The sequence below is a fragment of the Leuciscus leuciscus genome (assembly GCF_965113295.1).
Source record: "Leuciscus leuciscus genome assembly, chromosome: 3".
Lineage (NCBI taxonomy): Eukaryota > Metazoa > Chordata > Actinopteri > Cypriniformes > Leuciscidae > Leuciscus > Leuciscus leuciscus.
The window spans coordinates 50,483,018-50,504,107 of NC_138727.1; the positions used below are offsets into that span (position 1 = coordinate 50,483,018).

Sequence of the window (21,090 nt, forward strand, 5' to 3'; positions counted from 1 at the left end):
AAATATTTAAAGTTACATCACAATAACATGTAGTCAATAGTTTAGTGTCTGCTTCACTGGAGTATTCAAAATTGTATTTATGTTAATAATTGCCCTGTAAAGCAGTATTTTCATGTTAAACGCAGTAAAATCTGTATCTGATTGTATTAAAGTCTCTATTTTCTCAGTCATGTCGGATTGCTCTGTTGACTGTATTTTGTTCTACTGTATCTTTAATTGAGGATCCTAATGATTTCTGTAGTGTTTAAAAGACCAGCATCTCAAATAAACTTTTCTCTCGTTGCTGATGTGTATTTTATCATTATAACTGATATTTCATGTGTGTGTCCAGACTGCCATCTAGAGGATATTAGTCACACTAATAAACATTGCCTGTATGTTTTAAGTACTGTATAATGAAAGGCCAGAAGTAAATAAGTGATGAATTAGAAAACTGAAATTGGACAAAATAAACACAGTGAACCAGAATAGTCAATTCATTTTAATAGTTAATAATAATAAAAAAAAGATCATTGTGCACAACGGTGCAACAATAACCAAACAGGAGTAATGAGACTGTAGGAGTCTAAACACCAATCAGATTAACTCCTGTGACGCGACGCCATTGCTCCGCCCACAGCGCGGGAAAATTTGAGTCCTCATGACTTTCAGAGCAAGAGCAATTTCCAAATGGTGAGTGTATTTCTCTAGCCTGGTAATACCAGACTCTGCTACTTCGCTTTGCTTCGTAGAGAGAGTCTGGAGTTCCGTAATAGAAAAACGTTTTCTTTACCGCCTGGGGGCGCTAGTCTGAAGCTTAAAATCATTGGTTACCCGTAAGCCAATCACATAACGTTTGGTTATGGCGTGTGTTATGCGCATGCTCAGTCGCATCTAACTTCCACTGTAAACACATGTATGATGTGAAAACAAAACAATCGAGCGAAATACCGGAGTGAACATGGCTGTGAACGACTTTTGCAGAATATGTGAAGTAAATCTACGCATCCACGGTACAATCAGCGTCTACGTCACGGCTCTCAGTCCGCCCTCTGTTCGTTGATTGGCCGGCTGTTTTCAGGCCGGAGGAAAACGGAAAGCTATGACACGGTCTCAAACTGAGTACAGAAGCGAAATGAAATTGAGCAGAAGTACGAAGTCTGACGTAGTCAGGCTAGTATTTCTCTGCTCTCAACTTTAAAACGGGCTGTGTCATCTTTGGACCCTGCACATTATTAACACAGTTCTTACCTATGAAACTTATTTAAACATAACATGACAAAATATGTGAATTATATCTCGAACAAAACAAAACAACTTGAGTTGCTCTGTTTGTTAATTAACTCGAACTCTCCCGCCATTTAGCTTTAAAACGAATTAAGAGTATTCGCTGGGTCACATGACCATAAATGATCAAATTACAGGCCCTTTGTGAAGGGATCCTGGGGCACGTTCAAGTTCAAAACGGTGCGCAACGTTTTGCTACGGTTTCCGGGTTGAACGTCATGTTTCCTGGAAACGGCGTGCACCGGTGTGCAACGGGGTTTGAGATACGTTTTCTCTTGTTTGGTGGGTGTGTCAGAACTGCAGTCCAATCAGCAGCAACATGTATATAAAGCTCGCGGTATTAAAGTGAACTCGCACAATGGGTTCAAGGAAAGTAATTTACAAATGTGTTTGATGAAGTTCGGTATACGCAACAACTGAGGACATTAGAAGACATGTTTGTCGTAAGTTTTATTGTAAAAATATAGGATATCAAAATAATGATGTAGTTGTTTATATTTTTAGCTTCATTGCAAGTATGACATTTGGTATAGAAATAAACAATAGTAATTAAGTGCTTTTCCTAAAAATGAGAACGAAAATACAGGGTATTAAAACAGTATGGACTACAAATAAAGTCAGTATGTGAGGCTAAATAGGTGTGTTTTAGTCTGAATTAGGTAAGATGTGTGCTTCCATTTCAGTTTCAGCAATCCCTTCACTCGATTGGGATGTTCTCTTTTGTTCTGGGCGGCAAGTGCAGTAACTGTAACATCGGGCATATTTTGTAGTATTAAACACATATTTATACCGACTTCATCAGGCTCCGAAAATTCTTCACAAAGAACACAAAGAATGGCCTTCTCAGCTGCCATAGTTGCAACTCTTGCGTCATCAGAACAGTGTGTTCAACGCATCACCGTTTCTGTTTAAAAAATGTTGTGCAACGTTTTGTCGGGGCTGAACGCAGCCCAGTTGTTCACTTCCGTTTGGAAAACCCCTATACATTTTTCCTTCCCGAAGTGCCCTTCAAGGAGGAAAATACGTGTTTGGAATTTGCCCCCGAGTTCCAGACAAACCAGTCAATGTGTAGTGATGTTTGAGATATGTGTAAAACATCACAATCAGTAAATGAGCTATTGCTCCACTACAGTATAAGCCTGTTGTTTATTCCTCTTGGGGTCCGTCATGGTTGAAACCTTTAGTGGCTTCGTACTATGGAGTGTGATGTTGCGTGTGGAGTGCTGTTGGTTTCGGTGTGTGTCTGTGCGGCGGTACCACAGTGTGACAAAGCCAGAGGCCGGTTTCACAAAGATAGACTTTGACTATGGCTTAGATATAGTAGATAGTCAGACTTCAGATAGACATCTAAATCAGACCGTTGCACAAAGCACTTAAGACTCTGACTATCTTAAGTAGTACTACACTGCAATGCATTCTGGGTAAAATAAGACCCTTTTCAAAACAAAAAAACATGGCGGATCGAGTAAGCGCATTCAACCACTCAGTGCAGTTTACCCCAGTGGAAAATATGTGTTTGTTGGAGGAGTGTAAGAGTTACAAAGACATTTTACTTGGAAAATGTAGCGGAGAATGTAGTAACAAGAAGAAATGTTTAATTTGGAAAAAGATTGCTACGACAGTTAACAGCGTTAATCCGACCGTTGAGCGGAGCGTTAAAGACGTACAGAAAAGATACAAAAACATGGTACAAGATGCCAAAAAATATCCAAAAACGCGAGGAGGACCCCAAGAGAAACTTAAAGACACCACTGAAATGGTGATGAACATATATGGTGGACAGTCGCCTACACAGTAAAATCCCCAGTGTTAAATTAACACTGCTCAGAGCACATATGGTCCCACTCTACATGGTGTTAAAGTAACACTGAAGCAGTGTTAAAGTTAATGAGACAATTAAGTGATTAATTGAGTGATGATTGAACATTATTGAAGACACCTGATGTTAACAAGCAGAATCACTGAAGGAGAAAATCTCAAATTGTAAGCCACCGTTATGGTGATGGGTGTTTGCTTTAGTTGGGCTCTTGACCCTTAAATTATTAACTTTAATTTTTGTTTGATTGCTGTATCTGACTTACAACTGCCAGATGAAGAAAAAAAGAAAAAAAGTGATCTGATGGTGTTGGTTATATTATGACAATCATCATTTTAACTTTATGTTTTTGATTTATGTTGTTGGTTACAGCACAACTGTGATTCTGCATAAATATCCAGAATTTTAGATATAATATAAAGGATTTCTTAAAAGTAAAAGTAAAAAAAAAACTTTTCTTATAGGCACACACAGACATAAAGATTCAGTCTATGCATCTCAACAATGGTGACAATTGGGAAAAGTAAATTACATAGACAATTCAGATCATAATTTGTTCATACCGAAATGCATGATGGGAGCCATTAATGAGTTGTGATTGGTGGCAGCCACTGCAACATTTTTTATTATTGTCACCATTGTTGGGATTCACAGGCTGATTATTGATGTCTGTGTTTCTAAATTAATACATTTGAAAGTGTTTTGATCAGAACAATGTTTATTAAATATATTGGATTATAAGAAAAAATGCTGATAATCATATACTGTAGAATCAAAAAGCTGCTGCTAACAAGTTTCATTTTCGGATCACAGCATGATTATGTCAAAACATAACCAACACTATCAGATCACACTTTTTCTTTGTTCATTTGACTGTTATAAATCAATAACAGCAGACAAACAAAGTCTAAAGTTAATAATATACAGTATGGGTCAAGAGCCCAACTAAAGCAAACACCCATCACCATAACGGTTGCTTACAATTTGTGATTTTCTCCTTCAGTGATTCTGCTTGTTAACATCAGGTGTCTTCAATAATGCTCAATCATCACTCAATTAATCACTTAATTGTCTCATTAACTTTAACACTGCTTCAGTGTTACTTTAACACCATGTAGAGTGGGACCATATGTGCTCTGAGCAGTGTTAATTTAACACTGGGGAATTTACTGTGTATGTTCTCGGGGATAAGCGGAGGACGGGAAAGTGGAGTGTGGCGTCAACATCGACGTTACAAATTAAAATTATTTGTTTTCAGGTAGGCCTACCTCGCTATGTTATGCAGCACAGCAGTCGCACAGATGATGTTACACACTCTGTCAGGTGCATTCGCAATTCCCCATGTAGACAATGGAAACGCCTCTTCATTACACCAAATGCCCACTCTACAGTGTTACGAGTTGAACAGTGTGCTGCGTTGTAGTTTCTCTGTGCAGGTATAGTAGGATTCAGGAAGGGAGTAAGGAGCCAAGGTTTTAGAGGGTAGCCAGAGTCCCCCAACAGGACTCCATCGATAATGCCTTGCTCAAATGCAAGGCAAAGTTGAGAATTTTGAAGAATTCGAGAGTCATGAATTGATCCAGGCCAGCGGGCCACACAGTTGAGGAACCGGAGATCAGAATCACAAACAGCCTGAGTAGTTGATACCCTGGACCTCCTGTCAAAAAATGATTGATTGACAGGTGCCACGCCCCTTCCGGTGACAGGCCCCGCCCCTTCCGGTGACATGTCCCGCCCCTTCCGGTGTCCCGCCCCTTCCGGTGACATGTGTCCCGCCCCTTTTGACTTTTGATTGACAGTTTGACAGCTAGTTTTGACTTTTGATTGACAGGTTGACAGTTAGTATGACTTTTGATCATGTTTTGACAGCTAGTTTTGACTTTTGATTGACAGTTTGACAGCTTTTGATCATGTTTTGACAGCTAGTTTTGACTTTTGATGTCTTTTGAAGGCTTTTGAAGCCTTTTGATATTGACAGAAAGTGTTATAACAATATGTCATGGTATCTGACAGCTAGTTTGATGCCTTTTGAACATGACAGTTAGTGTTTTTGAAGCCTTTTGATCGTTTGAAGACACTGTGATTAAATAATACGTCATGGCTATATGACAGCTAGTTTTAATTGTTTGAAGCCTATTGAAGCCTTTTGAACATGACAGTTAGTGTCTGTGTGTGTGTGTGTGTGTGTGTGTGTGTGTGTGTGTGTGTGTGTGTGTGTGTGTGTGTGTGTGTGTGTGTTTGAAGTTGGTATCACACACACGATCCTCCCTACATATTCCTGAGCGTATCCGGGCTGTACTGTGAAACTGATAAGGGGAAAACTGGAAGTTTATCTCACACACAAATGTTGAAAAACCATTCAGTTCTTTTAAAAGAATATAAATGAAATGTTTATAAAGATCTTACTAAAATCTCACTCCAAAAGTTTAAATAAAATGGAGTCATAAAAACAATTGCAATAAGTCTCTCAAAGCATCGTCTGTGTGGGCCGCGCGCGCGTCTCTCTCTCTCTCTCTCTGTGTGTGTGTGTGTGTGTGTGTGTCACGGGATTCCCCCTGCCTCCCTTTTGAGCTCTGACATCTGAAACGTGCTGTTCAGACACAGTGATTAAACAATGTCGTACAAAAACATTCTATCCTTTAAAATAATGATCGTGTCAATTAAACTAAAGTTGAAAAAACATACTGTTCTAATGATCATTTAACTAAGGTTGAAAAACTGTGGAAGTTTATCTCACACAAACGTTGAAAAACCATTTGGTTCTTTAAAAGAATATAAATGAAATGCTTATAAAATATATCTTACTAAAACCTCACACCAAAAGTTTGAATAAAATGAGAGTCACAAAAATTGCAATCAGTTAAATGTTTATATAGTTAAACAAGTATATGAATGGGTTCAAAATTGTTTTACACAACTTGTTTACTGAATTCATATAGTCATTCCTGAATGACCTCACACTGTCTCAAAACATAGGGAGTCATAGCGTCTCTCTCTCTCTCTCTCTGTGTGTGTGTGTGTGTGTGTGTGTGTGTGTGTGTGTCAGAGAGTCACACAAATTCAGTGATCAGGATATCAGGTGCTGAGTTTATTTATAAGAAGTATAATAAAGTTTAAATGATATATTTTAAAAACAAAAGACTGTTTAAATAAAATCTTTAAAGTTTGAATACATACACATCTTCTATTTATCTTTTAGAAGATTACTGTAATGATTTTGTGTAACGGTTATTAAACAATGTCTGTTCAAAAACTGTACTTAGTCGTCTTAAATCTCATTTCAATTCAATCATTCAATGAATCATTTCAAGATTCAATCAGCATTTTTTTGTCCAAGCGGAGTCTCAATTTTTGTGGCTTTCCACAGCCATAATGATTTTTGTACCGTAACTGCATATTCTATCCCTTACACCTAAACACGCTGATCTTTCTGAATTTATTTCAAAGCATAATCGTAAAAGTTTAAATATGATCTTTTAAAAATGAAAGATTGTTTTAGTTTGAAGTTTAAAGTTCTTAACTTTCTTGCTTGAAAAAATCTTTAAAGTTTGAATACATTGATATCTTCTATTTATCTTTTAGAAGATTACTGTAATGATTTTGTTTAAATTGAACCTAAGGTATAATTGTTATTAAACAATGTTTGTTCAAAAACTTTAGACGGTTGAAAAACTGTACTTAGTCGTCTTAAATCTCATTTATATGAAAAGATTCAATCATAATTTTTGTCCATGCGGGGTTTCAATTTTTATGGCTTTCCATAGCCATTATGATTTTTGTACCGTAACTGCAAATTCAGCAATCAGGATATCAGGTGCTTAATTTATTTCAAAGTATAATCTTACAAGTTTAAATGATATCTTTTAAAAATGAAAGATTGTTTAAATAAAATCTTTAAAGTTTGAATACATACACATCTTCTATTTATCTTTTAGAAGATTACTGTGACCTAAAGTATTATTGTTATTAATTAAACAATGTCTGTTCAAAAACTTTAGATGGTTGAAAAACCGTACTTAGTCGTCTTAAATCTCATTTCAATTCAATCATTCAATGAATCATTTCAAGATTCAATCAGCATTTTTTGTCCATGCGGAGTTTCAATTTTTGTGGCTTTCCACAGCCATAATTGATTTGTGTACCTTAACTGCATATTCTATCCCTTACACCTAAACACGCTGATCTTTCTGAATTTATTTCTAAGCATAATCGTAAAAGTTTAAATATGATCTTTTAAAAATGAAAGATTGTTTTAGTTTGAAGTTTAAATTTCTTAACTTTCTTGCTTGAAAAAATCTTTAAAGTTTGAATACATTCATATCTTCTATTTATCTTTTAGAAGATTACTGTAATGATTTTGTTTAAATTGAACCTAAGGTATAATTGTTATTAAACAATGTCTGTTCAAAAACTTTAGATGGTTGAAAAACTGTACTTAGTCGTCTTAAATCTCATTTATATGTAAAGATTCAATCATAATTTTTTGTCCATGCGGGGTTTCAATTTTTATGGCTTTCCATAGCCATAATGATTTTTGTACCGTAACTGCATATTCTATCCCTTACACCTAAACACGACCATCACAGAAAACTACATTTTCAAAAATGTAAAAAAAAGTTTTAGCTAAATAAATATATAAATAAAAACACCTTACATTTCCAGAGAGGTGAAGTAGTTCTTTATGCAACGATAAAAAACAATCCAAAAAGCAAATAGTTTAAGTTGTCAAACAAAACACCCCCAGATCCTTCAGAGATAAACTACAGTGTGAACTGAAGCTTCAGGATATAGGGTAACAGACCAGATGAGTCTCGGGGGACAATGTCACAGTAAATCTAGTCCGCGTTCCAGAGTACATCCAGAGTTTTATACTAAATTCATTTAAAAGCATAACCTTAAAAGTTTAAATTAGATATTTATATATGTCAATAAAAGTTTTATTAAAATCATATCTTCTATTTATCTTCTTAGAAGACTTATGTATTATTTTTACTAAACAGCGTCTGTTCAAAAACTTTAGATGGTTGAAAAACTGTACTTAGGCGTCTTAGATCTTATTTATACAAAAATATTTCAAACAGTATTTTGTCCATACAACATGTTGTCAAAGTTTGTCACAATGTTTTGTTGTTGCGTTATTTTGAAGAAATCCGAGGACTCTACGTTGCTCTTATTTAGACTAAGTTGTATCATCGAGTTAAATGTAAATTTGCAAATCCAAATGATAGGAAAACTTTATGATAGGAAAGTACGGACAGCGCCTTTGACCAAGCCTCTACATATGGGGCACTTGCGTAGAGAAGGCGCACATTCTTTGCACACAACTAGGTGACCACAGGGGATGAAGACAATGTTCACTTCCTTATCCATGCAAACTTTGCATGTGCGCTCCTCTTGAAGTCTTCTTAACTGTTCCTCCATAGGCAAGTCTGAAAGATCTTGACTCGGTGATGCAGCTTCATTTGTCTGGGCCATCAGTTCTCTCAGCAGGCAGACATCATTCTTCTTGATCCAGTTGCGGAAGACCTCTGCTGCTGCATTTCCTTTCGACAGGACTAACTCAATGAGCTGCCCTGTCTGCTGCTTGACTGTAGTGTAGTTACGAATAATGTCATACTCTTTCTGTGAGATGACGTTCTCCTCTAGAAGATGGTCCATTAAGCACTGCACACTTTTTAGCCGCTGTGACACGGCAAGATGATGTTTCTTAAGAAAAGTAAGAAACTTACTTTCTCGCTCCTCCTCTCTCTTCTCATCTTCCGCACGTAGTAAATCAGACACCAATTCTTGAACGGTTTTGTAATTTTCTCCACTTGCGAGAATTTTGCTTTGAACGGTTTGCTTCACCACAGGATTGTTCATCATCACTGCATCTTCTCCAGGACCCAGGTGTACAGCAGCTGGATCAACAAATTCTCTTGAGTCGCTGTCTCCATTAGTCAATAGCTGTTCAAATAGTCTTGGAAATCTTGCTTGAATCTGATGAACAAACTCTTGGCCCTTTTCTTGCAACAGGTATTCACATCTTGGAAACCACTTAGCATGTTCTCTCCATGGATCATCACCAGACTCCCAACATCTGAGTCCACCATCACAACAAAAGCACTTCACGTCATCATTACGACCAACATAGTAAAAACCAGCCTTAGCCAATTGGTCTGGTCGAACAGTTATTCTTGAGGGCCAGTTGACAAATGTGAGCAACCTTTCTTCACACTGTTGCATTGCCGATCCATTGGAAAGGCCGCCACCAGATAAAGGTACATTATCTGCACGGTCACCTTGAACAAAGCGGCAGTTGGGGTAATGCCTCTGGTGCTCTGATGCTGCCCGATCTCCCGGTTCCCAGTTGCTAAGCTGGCCTCCACAACTGAAGCAAGCCACTCTGTCGCCCTGGCCAACGTAGTAGAAACCACTTTTGGCAAGCTCAGCTGGAGCTAATGCTTTGAACGGTCCAATTCAGTCCAATTCTGAAAGGTGTCAAGGCGTTCCAGTTCCCGACGCATGCCAGGATTGTGACAAGTCGGAGGTCGCTGGTGAGACATATCCTCAACTCCACGGGAGGAAATGGGGCTGGAGAGGGCCAGGTTGCTGAATGCCGTGTTTAAGTAACCCACCTGCTCCTCCATTTGGCTTGAAAAAGATGCCGTGGCGGTTGATGTTACGGCTGTCGCAGGGTTGGAAAGCTGTAAGATGGCTACGTTGCGAAGCGGGGGAAAAGGCAGAGTGAGAGGATGACAGGAGGTTTGCTGTGGCGGGTAAAAATGTGACCACAGGGTGTGTCCACTCAAGCCCTTCTCTCTGCTGGACATCCCATGACTAGTGTCTAGTCGTCCATGACAGAACACATAATCTTATTAAACTTATTAAATACCCTCTATGATGCAGGAACCGATGCTAAAAACAAAATCAAACACCACAATTTCAAAAATTGAAAAATCACCACACAATTTCAGGTATTCACATCTTGGAAATGGTTGCCACCTCGGGAATACAGTCATTTAAATGCAGAAATCAAATATTTAAATATTTAATCTTTTAAATCATGTAGTATTTTTAATTATTCTAAATATTATTATTCTAAATATTATCATGTATACTATTATAATACTATTATTATGAGCTCAGACATTTTTTAACCAGATTTTTTTTATTTCAACATTATACTTTCGAGTATACATTGAAGTAGTGAAGAAAATGATAGATCGGCAGTACATAAAGTAAAACGACGTTTACAGATGGTCTAACCAGAATAGAAAATCTCTGCAGGCTATCATGTTTTGCTCTACGGTATAGTTGACCAGACTTTCAACTATTTCACCAACGTCAGTTTTTGCATTTTTTGACACCAGTGACATGCAGAGATCTGTTACAAAAGTCCATATAGCGAGTATCTCTGTGATTTCGAATTCGTCACAACATTCACGCAGCACATCCAGAACTTGTTTGAGGATTACGCCGTTCGGCTCTTTGCCGTTAAAAAACATGGGTGTTACATCAGGCCATGGCTTTGTCAAGCCTCTTACGACATCCATTTCATTTTTGAGATGTGTCACACGTTTGGTATCCTGCGCACAATCGTTTTTCATACCACACGCAGCATCGATGATCCTGTGCATCAAGCCAACCATCTGACCTCTAAAATGATCTTTAAACATAGAGTCTAGCGTAGCTCTTAAAGGACACTCTTTGCCCGTGGCGCACTCACACGCCGGATGATACTTGTTCTCCATCCGTTTTTGCGTCGCCATTTTTTCAACTTTTCGAATAGTCCACTATTCGATGATGAAAGATGCTTTTCGTTCCTGGAATGTTCCCGGAATCTCCTGAGCGAGTCCTTGCGGCACAGTCGTCCAGGGTTTGTGCGTTAATGCTCGGAAGTTTGTGTTTTGGGGTCAGAAGCGTAGTTTACGTCAGGTTCAGGCAAACAGGACTTTCAACTTTTTCCTTCAACCTTTGATCAATGAGATGATGTAGTAGCACAGCAGTCCGAGGCTAGTAGAGCTAGAAGTAGAGCTAGAGTGTGCAATGTCCTGAAATATTTATCAGGACAACGATTGGGGTCCGCCCCCTCGCCCCACTGGAGGGGTTGAATAGGGTGTCGTCATCAGGAAAGCCATAAATAACTATGTAAATTATAGTCACGATGCAACAGAAGTAGCGTCATGGAGAAGTTATGCATATGCCACCAGAGAGAAGTTTATTATCTTCACTCATTCCAGTTACAAAATCTGATTAAACACTGTATTCAGTTGGCTTTAAGTTAATTTTACCGACTATGAAGATATTAAAGTTCATAGACCTTTAGCGCATTCAAATGTATTGAGTTAAAATCAATATCGCATTAAACACATCATTACTGTGTTTAATAACTTCAATAGTTATCAAGCACCAGCTGATTTAAGTTTTTCTTCAAACAAAAGTAATTTTCTGATAAATCATCGTACACCTACATGTGTGTTTTGTTGAATGCACAGATTTTGAGGGTCGCTTATAGAAAGATGCGTCCTTGTCTTTGTTTCGCGGTATTTTTAAAAACATAGAACCAGAGAACAGAGAACCTTGTGCGGAATTCTATATCCGCATAAAGGGTTAAAATATAAAATATACATTTTAGCGCTATTTAAAAACTAGGACGGTATAATAATAATATAATGTAAATGTCTCACGTGAAGATGATGGTTTAAACCATCATTTTATCAAATCAAGCCAATTCATGTGAATACTGTCGTATATGAACAAAGAGAAGACCTAGAGTTCACTAACACTACAGCTACAGTAACAGTAGGAAACCGATATCCGGGGGAAGGTGTAAAGAAAACGCCATACAAAACATTACAATCACACCCGGCAATACGATAAGTGTTACGCTAGTGATGTTAAAATTTTTTAAACAATTTCAAAACAGGGTGTTTCAGAAGAAATGCAAATAAATGTTACGCGTTAATATTTGGTCTTGTTTCAGAGTCGGTATGGTCCGGTGAAACTTTGATGAGGCCGAGAATAATAACTAGCGACAGTTAAGCTAATGAATCACAGTTGATACATGGTATTTTTATGTGAAAGGAGGGTTGATTCATTTTTTTATTCTGTACCCACCAATACTTTGAGTTTTAGGCATCTGTCTTTTAGGCCCGATCCAGAAAACAGCCGTTGTGTTTTATGTCTTAATAATTGTTCTGTTTTTTATGATCTTCTTTTTATTCGGCATAATTCCGAATGTTTTAATATATCGTAAATTTCAATGGTTAGATAAATCATCTAACTATTATTATATTTATATAATGCGCTGTGCAGTTTCCTACTGTTACTGTAGCTGTAGTGTTAGTGAACTCTAGGTCTTCTCTTTGTTCATATACGACAGTATTCACATGAATTGGCTTGATTTGATAAAATGATGGTTTAAACCATCATCTTCACGTGAGACATTTACATTATATTATTATTATACCGTCCTAGTTTTTAAATAGCGCTAAAATGTATATTTTATATTTTAACCCTTTATGCGGATATAGAATTCCGCACAAGGTTCTCTGTTCTCTGGTTCTATGTTTTTAAAAATACCGCGAAACAAAGACAAGGACGCATCTTTCTATAAGCGACCCTCAAAATCTGTGCATTCAACAAAACACACATGTAGGTGTACGATGATTTATCAGAAAATTACTTTTGTTTGAAGAAAAACTTAAATCAGCTGGTGCTTGATAACTATTGAAGTTATTAAACACAGTAATGATGTGTTTAATGCGATATTGATTTTAACTCAATACATTTGAATGCGCTAAAGGTCTATGAACTTTAATATCTTCATAGTCGGTAAAATTAACTTAAAGCCAACTGAATACAGTGTTTAATCAGATTTTGTAACTGGAATGAGTGAAGATAATAAACTTCTCTCTGGTGGCATATGCATAACTTCTCCATGACGCTACTTCTGTTGCATCGTGACTATAATTTACATAGTTATTTATGGCTTTCCTGATGACGACACCCTATTCAACCCCTCCAGTGGGGCGAGGGGGCGGACCCCAATCGTTGTCCTGATAAATATTTCAGGACATTGCACACTCTAGCTCTACTTCTAGCTCTACTAGCCTCGGACTGCTGTGCTACTACATCATCTCATTGATCAAAGGTTGAAGGAAAAAGTTGAAAGTCCTGTTTGCCTGAACCTGACGTAAACTACGCTTCTGACCCCAAAACACAAACTTCCGAGCATTAACGCACAAACCCTGGACGACTGTGCCGCAAGGACTCGCTCAGGAGATTCCGGGAACATTCCAGGAACGAAAAGCATCTTTCATCATCGAATAGTGGACTATTCGAAAAGTTGAAAAAATGGCGACGCAAAAACGGATGGAGAACAAGTATCATCCGGCGTGTGAGTGCGCCACGGGCAAAGAGTGTCCTTTAAGAGCTACGCTAGACTCTATGTTTAAAGATCATTTTAGAGGTCAGATGGTTGGCTTGATGCACAGGATCATCGATGCTGCGTGTGGTATGAAAAACGATTGTGCGCAGGATACCAAACGTGTGACACATCTCAAAAATGAAATGGATGTCGTAAGAGGCTTGACAAAGCCATGGCCTGATGTAACACCCATGTTTTTTAACGGCAAAGAGCCGAACGGCGTAATCCTCAAACAAGTTCTGGATGTGCTGCGTGAATGTTGTGACGAATTCGAAATCACAGAGATACTCGCTATATGGACTTTTGTAACAGATCTCTGCATGTCACTGGTGTCAAAAAATGCAAAAACTGACGTTGGTGAAATAGTTGAAAGTCTGGTCAACTATACCGTAGAGCAAAACATGATAGCCTGCAGAGATTTTCTATTCTGGTTAGACCATCTGTAAACGTCGTTTTACTTTATGTACTGCCGATCTATCATTTTCTTCACTACTTCAATGTATACTCGAAAGTATAATGTTGAAATAAAAAAAATCTGGTTAAAAAATGTCTGAGCTCATAATAATAGTATTATAATAGTATACATGATAATATTTAGAATAATAATATTTAGAATAATTAAAAATACTACATGATTTAAAAGATTAAATATTTAAATATTTGATTTCTGCATTTAAATGACTGTATTCCCGAGGTGGCAACCATTTCCAAGATGTGAATACCTGAAATTGTGTGGTGATTTTTCAATTTTTGAAATTGTGGTGTTTGATTTTGTTTTTAGCATCGGTTCCTGCATCATAGAGGGTATTTAATAAGTTTAATAAGATTATGTGTTCTGTCATGGACGACTAGACACTAGTCATGGGATGTCCAGCAGAGAGAAGGGCTTGAGTGGACACACCCTGTGGTCACATTTTTACCCGCCACAGCAAACCTCCTGTCATCCTCTCACTCTGCCTTTTCCCCCGCTTCGCAACGTAGCCATCTTACAGCTTTCCAACCCTGCGACAGCCGTAACATCAACCGCCACGGCATCTTTTTCAAGCCAAATGGAGGAGCAGGTGGGTTACTTAAACACGGCATTCAGCAACCTGGCCCTCTCCAGCCCCATTTCCTCCCGTGGAGTTGAGGATATGTCTCACCAGCGACCTCCGACTTGTCACAATCCTGGCATGCGTCGGGAACTGGAACGCCTTGACACCTTTCAGAATTGGACTCTTGCTACATTAGCTCCAGCTGAGCTTGCCAAAAGTGGTTTCTACTACGTTGGCCAGGGCGACAGAGTGGCTTGCTTCAGTTGTGGAGGCCAGCTTAGCAACTGGGAACCGGGAGATCGGGCAGCATCAGAGCACCAGAGGCATTACCCCAACTGCCGCTTTGTTCAAGGTGACCGTGCAGATAATGTACCTTTATCTGGTGGCGGCCTTTCCAATGGATCGGCAATGCAACAGTGTGAAGAAAGGTTGCTCACATTTGTCAACTGGCCCTCAAGAATAACTGTTCGACCAGACCAATTGGCTAAGGCTGGTTTTTACTATGTTGGTCGTAATGATGACGTGAAGTGCTTTTGTTGTGATGGTGGACTCAGATGTTGGGAGTCTGGTGATGATCCATGGAGAGAACATGCTAAGTGGTTTCCAAGATGTGAATACCTGTTGCAAGAAAAGGGCCAAGAGTTTGTTCATCAGATTCAAGCAAGATTTCCAAGACTATTTGAACAGCTATTGACTAATGGAGACAGCGACTCAAGAGAATTTGTTGATCCAGCTGCTGTACACCTGGGTCCTGGAGAAGATGCAGTGATGATGAACAATCCTGTGGTGAAGCAAACCGTTCAAAGCAAAATTCTCGCAAGTGGAGAAAATTACAAAACCGTTCAAGAATTGGTGTCTGATTTACTACGTGCGGAAGATGAGAAGAGAGAGGAGGAGCGAGAAAGTAAGTTTCTTACTTTTCTTAAGAAACATCATCTTGCCGTGTCACAGCGGCTAAAAAGTGTGCAGTGCTTAATGGACCATCTTCTAGAGGAGAACGTCATCTCACAGAAAGAGTATGACATTATTCGTAACTACACTACAGTCAAGCAGCAGACAGGGCAGCTCATTGAGTTAGTCCTGTCGAAAGGAAATGCAGCAGCAGAGGTCTTCCGCAACTGGATCAAGAAGAATGATGTCTGCCTGCTGAGAGAACTGATGGCCCAGACAAATGAAGCTGCATCACCGAGTCAAGATCTTTCAGACTTGCCTATGGAGGAACAGTTAAGAAGACTTCAAGAGGAGCGCACATTAGGGCTGTGCAATTAATTGAATTTCGATTTCAATTTCGATTTTTGCTCCCAACAATCACCAAAATAGTATAATCGAGTAAAAACGATTATTTTGCCATTTTCTGTTTTGAAAGAACGCTCTTATTTTGTCTTGTGTTCTGAATGACACGCGCACATCTGCCCTTCCCTATGCCGTAAACTCTCTCAGCTTGAATGTTTAAACTGATAAGACTTAAAAAGAAGTGAAAATGATAAACTTTAGTTACGATGTAATGCTGGCCCGATTGTACAAGTGACAATTCCATCATGTCCCGACTCATAAACGCGAGAGTGTAGTTTCGACGCTTGCCTTGTCCAGCGCATTTTGAGAGACAGAGAGAGAGAGAGAGAGAGAGAGAGAGACGCGGCGCCGCTGAACACTCACGCGCTGAGTTCCCGCATTATAAGTGCTAGATCTGCGGGAATTATTAAAATACTCATTGAAGGAGCCTATTATCTGTTACATTATTTATTTTAATAGTTCAAAAAGTACAATCAATGTTCAAATTTCGATTTTTTAAGAATTGTTGAAAGGTGTGTTTGGTGACACTTTACAATAAGGTTCATTAATTAGCATTATAACTAACTTACCTTTGTTAAGATTAAGTAATAATGAACAATAATTCTACAGCATCTTAGTTAATATTAATTTCACCATTTACTAATACGTTATTAAAATGAAAGGTTGTATTTGTTAACATTAGTTAATGCACTGTAAACTAACATGAACAAACAATGAACAGCTGTATTTTTATTAACTAGCATTAAAAAAGATTAATAAATACTGTAACAAATGTTTTTCTCATTGTTAGTTCATGTTAGTTAATACATTAACTAATGTTAACTAATTAACATTATTGTAAAGTGTTACCGTGTCTTTTTAATAAATGCAACACGTTCCCAGTCATGTGAAATAATCGTGTTACATAATCGTGATTTCAATATTGACCAAAATAATCGTGATTATGATTTTTTCCATAATCGAGCAGCCCTAGCGCACATGCAAAGTTTGCATGGATAAGGAAGTGAACATTGTCTTCATCCCCTGTGGTCACCTAGTTGTGTGCAAAGAATGTGCGCCTTCTCTACGCAAGTGCCCCATATGTAGAGGCTTGGTCAAAGGCGCTGTCCGTACTTTCCTATCATAAAGTTTTCCTATCATTTGGATTTGCAAATTTACATTTAACTCGATGATACAACTTAGTCTAAATAAGAGCAACGTAGAGTCCTCGGATTTCTTCAAAATAACGCAACAACAAAACATTGTGACAAACTTTGACAACATGTTGTATGGACAAAATACTGTTTGAAATATTTTTGTATAAATAAGATCTAAGACGCCTAAGTACAGTTTTTCAACCATCTAAAGTTTTTGAACAGACGCTGTTTAGTAAAAATAATACATAAGTCTTCTAAGAAGATAAATAGAAGATATGATTTTAATAAAACTTTTATTGACATATATAAATATCTAATTTAAACTTTTAAGGTTATGCTTTTAAATGAATTTAGTATAAAACTCTGGATGTACTCTGGAACGCGGACTAGATTTACTGTGACATTGTCCCCCGAGACTCATCTGGTCTGTTACCCTATATCCTGAAGCTTCAGTTCACACTGTAGTTTATCTCTGAAGGATCTGGGGGTGTTTTGTTTGACAACTTAAACTATTTGCTTTTTGGATTGTTTTTTATCGTTGCATAAAGAACTACTTCACCTCTCTGGAAATGTAAGGTGTTTTTATTTATATATTTATTTAGCTAAAACTTTTTTTTACATTTTTGAAAATGTAGTTTTCTGTGATGGTCGTGTTTAGGTGTAAGGGATAGAATATGCAGTTACGGTACAAAAATCATTATGGCTATGGAAAGCCATAAAAATTGAAACCCCGCATGGACAAAAAATTATGATTGAATCTTTACATATAAATGAGATTTAAGACGACTAAGTACAGTTTTTCAACCATCTAAAGTTTTTGAACAGACATTGTTTAATAACAATTATACCTTAGGTTCAATTTAAACAAAATCATTACAGTAATCTTCTAAAAGATAAATAGAAGATATGAATGTATTCAAACTTTAAAGATTTTTTCAAGCAAGAAAGTTAAGAAATTTAAACTTCAAACTAAAACAATCTTTCATTTTTAAAAGATCATATTTAAACTTTTACGATTATGCTTAGAAATAAATTCAGAAAGATCAGCGTGTTTAGGTGTAAGGGATAGAATATGCAGTTAAGGTACACAAATCAATTATGGCTGTGGAAAGCCACAAAAATTGAAACTCCGCATGGACAAAAAATGCTGATTGAATCTTGAAATGATTCATTGAATGATTGAATTGAAATGAGATTTAAGACGACTAAGTACGGTTTTTCAACCATCTAAAGTTTTTGAACAGACATTGTTTAATTAATAACAATAATACTTTAGGTCACAGTAATCTTCTAAAAGATAAATAGAAGATGTGTATGTATTCAAACTTTAAAGATTTTATTTAAACAATCTTTCATTTTTAAAAGATATCATTTAAACTTGTAAGATTATACTTTGAAATAAATTAAGCACCTGATATCCTGATTGCTGAATTTGCAGTTACGGTACAAAAATCATAATGGCTATGGAAAGCCATACAAATTGAAACCCCGCATGGACAAAAATTATGATTGAATCTTTTCATATAAATGAGATTTAAGACGACTAAGTACAGTTTTTCAACCGTCTAAAGTTTTTGAACAAACATTGTTTAATAACAATTATACCTTAGGTTCAATTTAAACAAAATCATTACAGTAATCTTCTAAAAGATAAATAGAAGATATCAATGTATTCAAACTTTAAAGATTTTTTCAAGCAAGAAAGTTAAGAACTTTAAACTTCAAACTAAAACAATCTTTCATTTTTAAAAGATCATATTTAAACTTTTACGATTATGCTTTGAAATAAATTCAGAAAGATCAGCGTGTTTAGGTGTAAGGGATAGAATATGCAGTTACGGTACAAAAATCATTATGGCTGTGGAAAGCCACAAAAATTGAGACTCCGCTTGGACAAAAAAATGCTGATTGAATCTTGAAATGATTCATTGAATGATTGAATTGAAATGAGATTTAAGACGACTAAGTACAGTTTTTGAACAGACATTGTTTAATAACCGTTACACAAAATCATTACAGTAATCTTCTAAAAGATAAATAGAAGATGTGTATGTATTCAAACTTTAAAGATTTTATTTAAACAGTCTTTTGTTTTTAAAATATATCATTTAAACTTTATTATACTTCTTATAAATAAACTCAGCACCTGATATCCTGATCACTGAATTTGTGTGACTCTCTGACACACACACACACACACACACACACACACACAGAGAGAGAGAGAGAGAGACGCTATGACTCCCTATGTTTTGAGACAGTGTGAGGTCATTCAGGAATGACTATATGAATTCAGTAAACAAGTTGTGTAAAACAATTTTGAACCCATTCATATACTTGTTTAACTATATAAACATTTAACTGATTGCAATTTTTGTGACTCTCATTTTATTCAAACTTTTGGTGTGAGGTTTTAGTAAGATATATTTTATAAGCATTTCATTTATATTCTTTTAAAGAACCAAATGGTTTTTCAACGTTTGTGTGAGATAAACTTCCACAGTTTTTCAACCTTAGTTAAATGATCATTAGAACAGTATGTTTTTTCAACTTTAGTTTAATTGACACGATCATTATTTTAAAGGATAGAATGTTTTTGTACGACATTGTTTAATCACTGTGTCTGAACAGCACGTTTCAGATGTCAGAGCTCAAAAGGGAGGCAGGGGGAATCCCGTGACACACACACACACACACACACAGAGAGAGAGAGAGAGAGACGCGCGCGCGGCCCACACAGACGGTGCTTTGAGAGACTTATTGCAATTGTTTTTATGACTCCATTTTATTTAAACTTTTGGAGTGAGATTTTAGTAAGATCTTTATAAACATTTCATTTATATTCTTTTAAAAGAACTGAATGGTTTTTCAACATTTGTGTGTGAGATAAACTTCCAGTTTTCCCCTTATCAGTTTCACAGTACAGCCCGGATACGCTCAGGAATATGTAGGGAGGATCGTGTGTGTGATACCAACTTCAAACACACACACACACACACACACACACACACACACACACACACACACACACACACACACACACACACACACACACACACACACACACAGACACTAACTGTCATGTTCAAAAGGCTTCAATAGGCTTCAAACAATTAAAACTAGCTGTCATATAGCCATGACGTATTATTTAATCACAGTGTCTTCAAACGATCAAAAGGCTTCAAAAACACTAACTGTCATGTTCAAAAGGCATCAAACTAGCTGTCAGATACCATGACATATTGTTATAACACTTTCTGTCAATATCAAAAGGCTTCAAAAGCCTTCAAAAGACATCAAAAGTCAAAACTAGCTGTCAAAACATGATCAAAAGCTGTCAAACTGTCAATCAAAAGTCAAAACTAGCTGTCAAAACATGATCAAAAGTCATACTAACTGTCAACCTGTCAATCAAAAGTCAAAACTAGCTGTCAAACTGTCAATCAAAAGTCAAAAGGGGCGGGACACATGTCACCGGAAGGGGCGGGACACTGGAAGGGGCGGGACATGTCACCGGAAGGGGCGGGGCCTGTCACCGGAAGGGGCGTGGCACCTGTCAATCAATCATTTTTTGACAGGAGGTCCAGGGTATCAACTACTAGCCTGAATGTTTAGGCTGTGATATCCTTTTCTATTCACAAACTAATGTTCATGAGCTGTTGGAGCCTGGATTCTGACATGTGTCCCATCAATTGCTCCAACAACATTGGGAAATCTTGCTACGCTGAAGAACCCTCTTTTGACTTTGTTCAGCTCAGCCAGTTGGTTTGGAAACTGAGGGAGCTTATTTGTATGTGCTATTGATACCTTGTATACCACCCGTGACACAGAAGCTTTGCTGAGACCCACTGGGTCACCTGTGCAAACCTGTAACACTGCTGGGATGCTGTGGCTTCTTGAAGTGGCAGGGCTCAGTACTTCAACTAATTCATCTGTCAGACTCAGTATAGCTTCCTTGGGCAAACGAAACCAACCGATGAATTTCCAGTAGGTTACTGCGGCCCCTAAAAACCCTTTACCTTCTCATAGCTCTCTCCATAATGTCGTCAGCAAAACACAAATTATGAGCCATTTTCCCTTTTCTTTTGGCTGTTTGTAATGTAACTGATTGTTACTGCTGGTTGCCAAGGTCAC

The 21,090-nt window shown here is 37.4% G+C and overlaps 1 protein-coding gene and 1 pseudogene across 2 annotated transcripts in view; one reads left to right on the plus strand and one right to left on the minus strand.

The window, feature by feature from the left end:
* LOC309493629 (sialoadhesin-like) overlaps positions 1 to 21,090 on the plus strand; it is a 343,044-nt gene that overhangs the window by 188,309 nt on the left and 133,645 nt on the right. The window lies entirely within an intron of this gene.
* Positions 8,293 to 10,189, minus strand: LOC309493719 (putative inhibitor of apoptosis; annotated as a pseudogene). The gene has a single exon. The product of its transcript is annotated as a putative inhibitor of apoptosis (transcript).